At 40.2% G+C, this 12619-nt stretch overlaps 1 protein-coding gene and 4 non-coding genes across 5 annotated transcripts in view; all 5 read right to left on the bottom strand.

The window, feature by feature from the left end:
* LOC134851617 (uncharacterized) overlaps positions 1 to 12619 on the bottom strand; it is a 168142-nt gene that overhangs the window by 88802 nt on the left and 66721 nt on the right. The window lies entirely within an intron of this gene.
* Positions 9014 to 9086, bottom strand: Trnaa-ugc (transfer RNA alanine (anticodon UGC)). The gene has a single exon. It is a non-coding gene; the product is annotated as a tRNA-Ala (tRNA).
* Positions 9451 to 9523, bottom strand: Trnaa-ugc (transfer RNA alanine (anticodon UGC)). The gene has a single exon. It is a non-coding gene; the product is annotated as a tRNA-Ala (tRNA).
* On the bottom strand, positions 9892 to 9964 carry Trnaa-ugc (transfer RNA alanine (anticodon UGC)). The gene has a single exon. It is a non-coding gene; the product is annotated as a tRNA-Ala (tRNA).
* Positions 11648 to 11720, bottom strand: Trnaa-agc (transfer RNA alanine (anticodon AGC)). Its single transcript has one exon. It is a non-coding gene; the product is annotated as a tRNA-Ala (tRNA).

Genomic DNA, 12619 nt, shown 5'->3' with positions numbered 1-12619 from the left:
GCTCCCCGTATTTCTGGCTTGATAAGTGGGCGCTTCACGATTTGACCTACATCCCATGTTTATCAAATGTCGCGGAATTTTTTTTCGCTTAGTCAGCAACTATGAAGTTTTTTCTTCGTTCGCAGAAAATCTACTTGATAGGAATTTCAATATGCAATAGATTATCTGGAGATAGTGATTACCTTTTTGATAAGTGGCTGTAGTTTTGAAGATCCGGGGCATCGATCCCCGTACCTCTCGCATGCAAAGCAAGCGCTCTACCATTTGAGCTACATCCCCATAGTTTAGAACTGTCGAGGAAGCTTTTGTTTCAGTCGGCAAACAAGAGGTTATGAATTTTCTGGGAAGGTATTTCTTGTATAGGATTTCAATATTCAGTAGTTTTCTGAAGAAAGTTAATTAAATACTCGATGTGCTTAACTTTGGAGATGCGGGGTAGTGCTCCCCATACTTCTGGCTTGATAAGTGGGCGCTTTACCATTTGACCTACATCCCATGTTTATCAAATGTCGCGGAATTTTTTTTCGCTTAGTCAGCAACTATGAAGTTTTTCTTTTCGTTCGCAGAAAATCTACTTGTTAGGAATTTCAATATGCAATAGATTATCTGGAGATAGTGATTACCATTTGATGAGTGGCTCTAGCTTTGGAGATGCGGGGCATCGATCCCCGTACTTCTGGCTTGATAAGTGGGCGCTCTACCATTTGACTTACATCCCATGTTCATCAAATCTCGCGGAATTTTTTTTCGCTCAGTCAGCAACTATGAAGTTTTTTCTTCGTTCGCAGAAAATCTACTTGATAGGGATTTCAATATGCATTAGATTATCTGGAGATAGTGCTTACCTTTTTGATAAGTGGCTCTAGTTTTGAAGATCCGGGGCATCGATCCCCGTACCTCTCGCATGCAAAGCAAGCGCTCTACCATTTGAGCTGCATCCCCATAGTTTAGAACTGTCGAGGAAGCTTTTGTTTCAGTCGGCAAACAAGAGGTTATAAATTTTCTGGGAAGGTATTTCTTGTATAAGATTTCAATATTCAGTAGTTTTCTGAAGAAAGTTAATTAAAAACTCGATGTCCTTAATTTTGGAGATGCGGGGTAGTGCTCCCCGTACTTCTGGCTTGATAAGTGGGCGCTTTACCATTTGACCTACATCCCATGTTTATCAAATGTCGCGGAATTTTTTTTCGCTTAGTCAGCAACTATGAAGTTTTTCTTTTCGTTCGCAGAAAATCTACTTGTTAAGAATTTCAATATGCAATAGATTATCTGGAGATAGTGATTACCATTTGATGAGTGGCTCTAGCTTTGGAGATGCGGGGCATCGATTCCCGTACTTCTGGCTTGATAAGTGGGCGCTCTACCATTTGACCTACATCCCATGTTCATCAAATCTCGCGGAATTTTTTTTCGCTCAGTCAGCAACTATGAAGTTTTTTCTTCGTTCGCAGAAAATCTACTTGATAGGAATTTCAATATGCAATAGATTATCTGGAGATAGTGATTACCTTTTTGATAAGTGGCTCTAGTAGTGAAGATCCGGGGCATCGATCACCGTACCTCTCGCATGCAAAGCAAGCGCTCTACCATTTGAGCTACATCCCCATAGTTTAGAACTGTCGAGGAAACTTTTGTTTCAGTCGGCAAACAAGAGGTTATAAATTTTCTGGGAAGGTATTTCTTGTATAAGATTTCAATATTCAGTAGTTTTCTGAAGAAAGTTAATTAAAAACTCGATGTCCTTAACTTTGGAGATACGGGGTAGTGCTCCCCGTACTTCTGGCTTGATAAGTGGGCGCTTTACCATTTGACCTACATCCCATGTTTATCAAATGTCGCGGAATTTTTTTTCGCTTAGTCAGCAACTATGAAGTTTTTCTTTTCGTTCGCAGAAAATCTACTTGTTAGGAATTTCAATATGCAATAGATTATCTGGAGATAGTGATTACCATTTGATGAGTGGCTCTAGCTTTGGCGATGCGGGCATCGATCCCCGTACTTCTGGCTTGATAATAGGGCGCTCTACCATTTGACCTACATCCCATGTTCATCAAATCTCGCGGAATTTTTTTTCGCTCAGTCAGCAACTATGAAGTTTTTTCTTCGTTCGCAGAAAATCTACTTGATAGGAATTTCAATATGCAATAGATTATCTGGAGATAGTGATTACCTTTTTGATAAGTGGCTCTAGTAGTGAAGATCCGGGGCATCGATCACCGTACCTCTCGCATGCAAAGCAAGCGCTCTACCATTTGAGCTACATCCCCATAGTTTAGAACTGTCGAGGAAACTTTTGTTTCAGTCGGCAAACAAGAGGTTATAAATTTTCTGGGAAGGTATTTCTTGTATAAGATTTCAATATTCAGTAGTTTTCTGAAGAAAGTTAATTAAAAACTCGATGTCCTTAACTTTGGAGATACGGGGTAGTGCTCCCCGTACTTCTGGCTTGATAAGTGGGCGCTTTACCATTTGACCTACATCCCATGTTTATCAAATGTCGCGGAATTTTTTTTCGCTTAGTCAGCAACTATGAAGTTTTTCTTTTCGTTCGCAGAAAATCTACTTGTTAGGAATTTCAATATGCAATAGATTATCTGGAGATAGTGATTACCATTTGATGAGTGGCTCTAGCTTTGGCGATGCGGGCATCGATCCCCGTACTTCTGGCTTGATAATAGGGCGCTCTACCATTTGACCTACATCCCATGTTCATCAAATCTCGCGGAATTTTTTTTCGCTCAGTCAGCAACTATGAAGTTTTTTCTTCGTTCGCAGAAAATCTACTTGATAGGAATTTCAATATGCAATAGATTATCTGGAGATAGTGATTACCTTTTTGATAAGTGGCTCTAGTTTTGAAGATCCGGGCATCGATCCCCGTACCTCTCGCTTGCAAAGCAAGCGCTCTACCATTTGAGCTACATCCCCATAGTTTAGAACTGTCGAGGAAACTTTTGTTTCAGTCGGCAAACAAGAGGTTATAAATTTTCTGGGAAGGTATTTCTTGTATAAGATTTCAATATTCAGTAGTTTTCTGAAGAAAGTTAATTAAAAACTCGATGTCCTTAACTTTGGAGATGCGGGGTAGTGCTCCCCGTACTTCTGGCTTGATAAGTGGGCGCTTTACCATTTGACCTACATCCCATGTTTATCAAATGTCGCGGAATTTTTTTTCGCTTAGTCAGCAACTATGAAGTTTTTCTTTTCGTTCGCAGAAAATCTACTTGTTAGGAATTTCAATATGCAATAGATTATCTGGAGATAGTGATTACCATTTGATGAGTGGCTCTAGCTTTGGCGATGCGGGCATCGATCCCCGTACTTCTGGCTTGATAATAGGGCGCTCTACCATTTGACCTACATCCCATGTTCATCAAATCTCGCGGAATTTTTTTTCGCTCAGTCAGCAACTATGAAGTTTTTTCTTCGTTCGCAGAAAATCTACTTGATAGGAATTTCAATATGCAATAGATTATCTGGAGATAGTGATTACCTTTTTGATAAGTGGCTCTAGTAGTGAAGATCCGGGGCATCGATCACCGTACCTCTCGCATGCAAAGGAAGCGCTCTACCATTTGAGCTACATCCCCATAGTTTAGAACTGTCGAGGAAACTTTTGTTTCAGTCGGCAAACAAGAGGTTATAAATTTTCTGGGAAGGTATTTCTTGTATAAGATTTCAATATTCAGTAGTTTTCTGAAGAAAGTTAATTAAAAACTCGATGTCCTTAACTTTGGAGATACGGGGTAGTGCTCCCCGTACTTCTGGCTTGATAAGTGGGCGCTTTACCATTTGACCTACATCCCATGTTTATCAAATGTCGCGGAATTTTTTTTCGCTTAGTCAGCAACTATGAAGTTTTTCTTTTCGTTCGCAGAAAATCTACTTGTTAGGAATTTCAATATGCAATAGATTATCTGGAGATAGTGATTACCATTTGATGAGTGGCTCTAGCTTTGGCGATGCGGGCATCGATCCCCGTACTTCTGGCTTGATAATAGGGCGCTCTACCATTTGACCTACATCCCATGTTCATCAAATCTCGCGGAATTTTTTTTCGCTCAGTCAGCAACTATGAAGTTTTTTCTTCGTTCGCAGAAAATCTACTTGATAGGAATTTCAATATGCAATAGATTATCTGGAGATAGTGATTACCTTTTTGATAAGTGGCTCTAGTTTTGAAGATCCGGGCATCGATCCCCGTACCTCTCGCTTGCAAAGCAAGCGCTCTACCATTTGAGCTACATCCCCATAGTTTAGAACTGTCGAGGAAGCTTTTGTTTCAGTCGGCAAACAAAAGGTTATGAATTTTCTGGGAAGGTATTATTGGATAAGATTTCAATATTCAGTAGTTTTCTGAAGAAAGTTAATTAAAAACTCGATGTCCTTAACTTTGGAGATGAGGGATAGTGCTCCCCGTACTTCTGGCTTGATAAGTGGGCGCTTTACCATTTGACCTACATCCCATGTTTATCAAATGTCGCGGAATTTTTTTTCGCTTAGTCAGCAACTATGAAGTTTTTCTTTTCGTTCGCAGAAAATCTACTTGTTAGGAATTTCAATATGCAATAGATTATCTGGAGATAGTGATTACCATTTGATGAGTGGCTCTAGCTTTGGAGATGCGGGGCATCGATCCCCGTACTTCTGGCTTGATAAGTGGGCGCTCTACCATTTGACCTACATCCCATGTTCATCAAATCTCTCGGAATTTTTTTTCGCTCAGTCAGCAACTATGAAGTTTTTTCTTCGTTCGCAGAAAATCTACTTGATAGGAATTTCAATATGCAATAGATTATCTGGAGATAGTGATTACCTTTTTGATAAGTGGCTCTAGTAGTGAAGATCCGGGGCATCGATCCCCGTACCTCTCGCATGCAAAGCAAGCTCTCTACCATTTGAGCTACATCCCCATAGTTTAGAACTGTCGAGGAAGCTTTTGTTTCAGTCGGCAAACAAGATGTTATAAATTTTCTGGGAAGGTATTTCTTGTATAAGATTTCAATATTCAGTAGTTTTCTGAAGAAAGTTAATTAAAAACTCGATGTCCTTAACTTTGGAGATGCGGGGTATTGCTCCCCGTACTTCTGGCTTGATAAGTGGGCGCTTTACCATTTGACCTACATCCCATGTTTATCAAATGTCGCGGAATTTTTTTTCGCTTAGTCAGCAACTATGAAGTTTTTCTTTTCGTTCGCAGAAAATCTACTTGTTAGGAATTTCAATATGCAATAGATTATCTGGAGATAGTGATTACCATTTGATGAGTGGCTCTAGCTTTGGCGATGCGGGCATCGATCCCCGTACTTCTGGCTTGATAAGTGGGCGCTCTACCATTTGACCTACATCCCATGTTCATCAAATCTCGCGGAATTTTTTTTCCTCCCCGTACCTCTCTTTTCCTTCGCAGAAAATCTACTACTTAGGAATTTCAATATGCAATAGATTATCTGGAGATAATAATTACCATTTGATGAGTGGCTCAAGTTTTGTAGATCCGGGGCATTGATCCCCGTACCTCTGGCATGCTAAGCGAGCGCTCTACCATTCGAGCTACATCCCTTTAATTTGGAACTGTCGAGGAAGCTTTGGTTTCAGTCAGCAAACAAAGGTTATAAATTTTCTGGGAAGGTATTTCTTGTATAAGATTTCAATATTCAGTAGTTTTCTGAAGAAAGTTAATTAGAAACTCGATGTCCTTAACTTTGGAGATGCGGGGTATTGCTCCCCGTACTTCTGGCTTGATAAGTGGGCGCTCTACCATTTGACCTACATCCCATGTTTATCAAATCTCGCGGAATTTTTTTTGCTCAGTCAGCAACTATGAAGTTTTTTTTTCGTTCGCAGAAAATCTACTTGTTAGGAATTTCAATATGCAATAGATTATCTGGAGATAGTGATTACCTTTTTGATTAGTGGCTCTAGTTTTGAAGATCCGGGGCATCGATCCCCGTACCTCTCGCATGCAAAGCAAGCGCTCTACCATTTGAGCTACATCCCCATAGTTTAGAACTGTCGAGGAAGCTTTTGTTTCAGTCGGCAAACAAGAGGTTATAAATTTTCTGGGAAGGTATTTCTTGTATAGGATTTCAATATTCAGTAGTTTTCTGAAGAAAGTTAATTAAATACTCGATGTGCTTAACTTTGGAGATGCGGGGTAGTGCTCCCCGTACTTCTGGCTTGATAAGTGGGCGCTTTACCATTTGACCTACATCCCATGTTTATCAAACGTCGCGGAATTTTTTTTCGCTTATTCAGCAACTATGAAGTTTTTCTTTTCGTTCGCAGAAAATCTACTTGTTAGGAATTTCAATGTGCAATAGAATATCTGGAGATAGTGATTACCATTTGAATAATGGCTCCAGTTTTGGAGCTCCGGGGCATCGCTCCCCGTACCTCTCGCATGCAAAGCGAGCGCTCTACCATTTGAGCTACATCCCCATAGTTAAGAACTGTCGAGGAAGCTTTTGTTTCAGTCGGCAAACAAGAGGTTATAAGTTTTCTGGAAAGGTATTTCTTGTATAGGATTTCAATATTCAGTAGTTTTCTGAAGAAAGTTAATTAAATACTCGATGTCCTTAACTTTGGAGATGCGGGGTATTGCTCCCCGTACTTCTGGCTTGATAAGTGACCGCTCTACCATTTGACATACATCCCCATTACTATCAAATCTCGCGGAATTTTTTTTCGCTTGGTCAGCAACTATGAAGTTTTTCTTTTCCTTCGCAGAAAATCTACTACTTAGGAATTTCAATATGCAATAGATTATCTGGAGATAATGATTACCATTTGATGAGTGGCTCAAGTTTTGTAGATCCGGGGCATTGATCCCCGTACCTCTGGCATGCTAAGCGAGCGCTCTACCATTTGAGCTACATTCCCATGATTTGAAACTGTCGAGGAAGCTTTTGTTTCAGTCGGCAAACAAGAGGTTAAAATTTTTCTTGGAAGGTGTTTCTTGTATACGACTTCAATATTCAGTAGTTTTCTGAAGAAAGTTAATTAATTGCTCGATGTCCTTAACTTCGGAGATGCGGGGTATTGCTCCCCGTACTTCTGGCTTGCTAAGTGAGCGCGCTACTATTTGACCTACATCCCATGTTTATCAAATCTCGTGGAATTTTTTTTCGCTTAGTCAGCAACTATGAAGTTTTTTTTTCGTTCGCAGAAAATCTACTTGTTAGGAATTTCAATGTGCAATAGATTATCTGGAGATAGTGATTACCATTTGAATTGTGGCTCTAGTTTTGGAGCTCCGGGGCATCGATCCCCGTACCTCTCGCAGGCAAAGCGCGCGCTCTACCATTTGAGCTACATCCCCATAGTTTAGAACAAAACTGTCGAGGAAGCTTTTGTTTCAGTCGGCAAACAAGAGGTTATAAATTTTCTGGGAAGGTATTTCTTGTATAAGATTTCAATATTCAGTAGTTTTCTGAAGAAAGTTATTTAAATACTCGATGTCCTTAACTTCGGAGATGCGGGATATTGCTCCCCGTACTTCTGGCTTGATAAGTGGGCGCTCTACCAGTTGACCTACATCCCATGTTTATCAAATCTCGCGGATTTTTTTTTCGCTTAGTCAGCAACTATGAAGTTTTTCTTTTCGTTCGCAGAAAATCTACTTGTTAGGAATTTCAATATGCAATAGATTATCTTGAGATACTGATTACCATTTGATGAGTGACTCAAGCTTTGGAGATGCGGGGCATTGATCCCCGTACCTCTCGCATGCTAAGCAAGCGCTCTACCATTTGAGCTACATCCCCATGATTTATGACTGTCGAGGAAGCTTTTGTTTCAGTCGGCAAACAAGAGGTTAAAATTTTTCTTGGAAGGTGTTTCTTGTATACGACTTCAATATTCAGTAGTTTTCTGAAGAAAGTTAATTAATTGCTCGATGTCCTTAACTTCGGAGATGCGGGGTATTGCTCCCCGTACTTCTGGCTTGCTAAGTGAGCGCGCTACTATTTGACCTACATCCCATGTTTATCAAATCTCGTGGAATTTTTTTTCGCTTAGTCAGCAACTATGAAGTTTTTTTTTCGTTCGCAGAAAATCTACTTGTTAGGAATTTCAATGTGCAATAGATTATCTGGAGATAGTGATTACCATTTGAATTGTGGCTCTAGTTTTGGAGCTCCGGGGCATCGATCCCCGTACCTCTCGCAGGCAAAGCGCGCGCTCTACCATTTGAGCTACATCCCCATAGTTTAGAACAAAACTGTCGAGGAAGCTTTTGTTTCAGTCGGCAAACAAGAGGTTATAAATTTTCTGGGAAGGTATTTCTTGTATAAGATTTCAATATTCAGTAGTTTTCTGAAGAAAGTTATTTAAATACTCGATGTCCTTAACTTCGGAGATGCGGGATATTGCTCCCCGTACTTCTGGCTTGATAAGTGGGCGCTCTACCAGTTGACCTACATCCCATGTTTATCAAATCTCGCGGAATTTTTTTTCGCTTAGTCAGCAACTATGAAGTTTTTCTTTTCGTTCGCAGAGAATCTACTTGTTAGGAATTTCAATATGCAATAGATTATCTTGAGATACTGATTACCATTTGATGAGTGACTCAAGCTTTGGAGATGCGGGGCATTGATCCCCGTACCTCTCGCATGCTAAGCAAGCGCTCTACGATTTGAGCTACATCCCCATGATTTATGACTGTCCAGGAAGCTTTTGTTTCAGTCGGCAAACAAGAGGTTAAAATTTTTTTGGAAGGTATTTCTTGTATGAGACTTCAATATTCAGTAGTTTTCTGAAGAAAGTTAATTAATTGTTCGATGTCCTTAACTTCGGAGATGCGGGGTATTGCTCCCCCGTACTTCTGGCTTGCTAAGTAGGCGCTCTACCATTTGACCTACATCCCATGTTTATCAAATCTCGCGGAACTTTTTTTTCGCTTAGTCAGCAACTATGAACTTTTTCTTTTCGTTCGCAGAAAATCTACTTGTTAGGAATTTCAATTTGCAATATCTGGAGTTAGTGATTACCATTTGATGAGTGTCTCTAGTTTTGGAGATGCGGGGCATCGATCCCCGTACCTCTCGCATGCAAAGCGAGCGCTCTACCATTTGAGCTACATCCCCATAATTTAGAACTGTCGAGGAAGCTTTTGTTTCAGTCGGCAAACAAGAGGTTAAAATTTTTTTTGGAAGGTATTTCTTGTATGAGACTTCAATATTCAGTAGTTTTCTGAAGAAAGTTAATTAATTGTTCGATGTCCTTAACTTCGGAGATGCGGGGTATTGCTCCCCCGTACTTCTGGCTTGCTAAGTAGGCGCTCTACCATTTGACCTACATCCCATGTTTATCAAATCTCGCGGAACTTTTTTTTCGCTTAGTCAGCAACTATGAACTTTTTCTTTTCGTTCGCAGAAAATCTACTTGTTAGGAATTTCAATTTGCAATATCTGGAGTTAGTGATTACCATTTGATGAGTGTCTCTAGTTTTGGAGATGCGGGGCATCGATCCCCGTACCTCTCGCATGCAAAGCGAGCGCTCTACCATTTGAGCTACATCCCCATAATTTAGAACTGTCGAGGAAGCTTTTGTTTCAGTCGGCAAACAAGAGGTTAAAATTTTTTTTGGAAGGTATTTCTTGTATGAGACTTCAATATTCAGTAGTTTTCTGAAGAAAGTTAATTAATTGTTCGATGTCCTTAACTTCGGAGATGCGGGGTATTGCTCCCCCGTACTTCTTTCTGGCTTGCTAAGTAGGCGCTCTACCATTTGACCTACATCCCATGTTCATCAAATCTCGCGGAAATTTTTTTTCGCTTAGTCAGCAACTATGAACTTTTTCTTTTCGTTCGCAGAAAATCTACTTGTTAGGAATTTCAATTTGCAATATCTGAGGATAGTGATTACCATTTGATGAGTGTCTCTAGTTTTGGAGATGCGGGGCATCGATCCCCGTACCTCTCGCATGCAAAGCGAGCGCTCTACCATTTGAGCTACATCCCCATATTTTAGAACTGTCGAGGAAGCTTTTGTTTCAGTCGGCAAACAAGAGGTTATAAATTTTCTGGGAAGGTATTTCTTGTATAAGATTTCAATATTCAGTAGTTTTCTGAAGAAAGTTAACTAAAAACTCGGTGTCCTTAATTTTGGAGATGCGGGGTATTGCTTCCCCGTACTTCTGGCTTGCTAAGTAGGCGCTCTACCATTTGACCTACATCCCATGTTTATCAAATCTCGCGGAACTTTTTTTCGCTTAGTCAGCAACTATGAACTTTTTCTTTTCGTTCGCAGAAAATCTACTTGTTAGGAATTTCAATTTGCAATATCTGGAGATAGTGATTACCATTTGATGAGTGTCTCTAGTTTTGAAGATCCGGGGCATCGATCCCCGTACCTCTCGCATGCAAAGCAAGCGCTCTACCATTTGAGCTACATCCACATAGGTTAAGACTGTCAAGGAAGCTTTTGTTTCAGTCGGCAAACAAGAGGTTATAAGTTTTCTGGGAAGGTATTTCTTGTATAGGATTTCAATATTCAGTAGTTTTCTGAAGAAAGTTAATTAAAAACTCGATGTCCTTAGCTTTGGAGATGCGGGGTATTGCTCCCCGTACTTCTGGCTTGATAAGTGACCGCTCTACCATTTGACATACATCCCCATTACTATCAAATCTCGCGGAATTTTTTTTCGCTTGGTCAGCGAAGTTTTTCTTTTCGTTCGCAGAAAATCTACTTGTTAGGAATTTCAATATGCAATAGATTATCATGAGATAGTGATTACCATTTGATGAGTGGCTCAAGTTTTGTAGATCCGGGGCATTGATCCCCGTACCTCTCAAAGGCTAAGCTAGCTCTCTACCACTTGAGCTACATTCCCATAATTTGAACCTGTCGAGGAAGCTTTTGTTTCAGTCGGCAAACAAGAGGTTAAAATTTTTCTTGGAAGTTGTTTCTTGTATACGACTTCAATATTCAGAAGTTTTCTGAAGAAAGTTAATTAATTGCACGATGTCCTTAACTTCGGAGATGCGGGGTATTGCTCCCCGTACTTCTGGCTTGCTAAGTAGGCGCGCTACTATTTGACCTACATCCCATGTTTATCAAATCTCGCGGAATTTTTTTTCGCTTAGTCAGCAACTATGAAGTTTTTCTTTTCGTTCGCAGAAAATCTACTTGTTAGGAATTTCAATGTGCAATAGATTATCTGGAGATAGTGATTACCATTTGAATAGTGTCTCTAGTTTTGGAGCTCCGGGGCATCGATCCCCGTACCTCTCGCATGCAAAGCGAGCGCTCTACCATTTGAGCTACATCCCCATAGTTTAAAACAGCACTGTCGGGGAAGCTTTTGTTTCAGTCGGCAAACAAGAGGTTATACATTTCCTGGGAAGGTATTTTTTGTATAAGATTTCAATATTCAGTAGTTTTCTGAAGAAAGTTATTTAAATACTCGATGTCCTTAACTTTGGAGATGCGGGATACTGCTCCCCGTACTTCTGGCTTGATAAGTGGGCGCTCTACCATTTGACCTACATCCCAAGTTTATCAAATCTCGCGGATTTTTTTTTCGCTTAGTCAGCAATTATGAAGTTTTTCTTTTCGTTCGCAGAAAATCTACTTGTTAGGAATTTCAATATGCAATAGATTATCTTGAGATAGTGATTACCATTTGATGAGTGACTCAAGTTTTGGAGATGCGGGGAATTGATCCCCGTACCTCTCGCATGCTAAGCGAGCGCTCTACCATTTGAGCTACATCCCCATGATTTATGACTGTCCAGGAAGCTTTTGTTTCAGTCGGCAAACAAGAGGTTAAAATTTTTTTTGGAAGGTATTTCTTGTATGAGACTTCAATATTCAGTAGTTTTCTGAAGAAAGTTAATTAATTGTTCGATGTCCTTAACTTCGGAGGTGCGGGGTATTGCTCCCCCGTACTTCTGGCTTGCTAAGTAGGCGCTCTACCATTTGACCTACATCCCATGTTTATCAAATCTCGCGGAACTTTTTTTCGCTTAGTCAGCAACTATGAACTTTTTCTTTTCGTTCGCAGAAAATCTACTTGTTAGGAATTTCAATTTGCAATAGAATATCTGGAGATAGTGATTACCATTTGATGAGTGGCTCTAGTTTTGGAGATGCGGGGCATCGATCCCCGTACCTCTCGCATGCAGAGCGAGCGCTCTACCATTTGAGCTACATCCCCATAATTTAGAACTGTCGAGGAAGCTTTTGTTTCAGTCGGCAAACAAGAGGTTATAAATTTTCTGGGAAGGTATTTCTTGTATAAGATTTCAATATTCAGTAGTTTTCTGAAGAAAGTTAATTAAAAACTCGATGTCCTTAACTTTGGAGATGCGGGGTAGTGCTCCCCGTACTTCTGGCTTGAAAAGTGGGCGCTCTACCATTTGGCTACATCCCATGTTTATCAAATCTCGCGGAATTTTTTTTCGCTCAGTCAGCAACTATGAAGTTTTTTTATCGTTCGCAGAAAATCTACTTGTTAGGAATTTCAATATGCAACAGATTATCTGGAGATAGTGATTACTTTTTTGATGAGTGGATCTAGTTTTGAAGATCCGGGACATCGATCCCCGTACCTCTCGCATGCAAAGCAAGCGCTCTACCATTTGAGCTACATCCCCATAGTTTAGAACTGTCGAG

This window comes from Symsagittifera roscoffensis, chromosome 7, assembly GCF_963678635.1.
Source record: "Symsagittifera roscoffensis chromosome 7, txSymRosc1.1, whole genome shotgun sequence".
Taxonomy (NCBI): domain Eukaryota; kingdom Metazoa; phylum Xenacoelomorpha; order Acoela; family Convolutidae; genus Symsagittifera; species Symsagittifera roscoffensis.
This window is presented reverse-complemented; position numbering and strand designations above follow the sequence as displayed.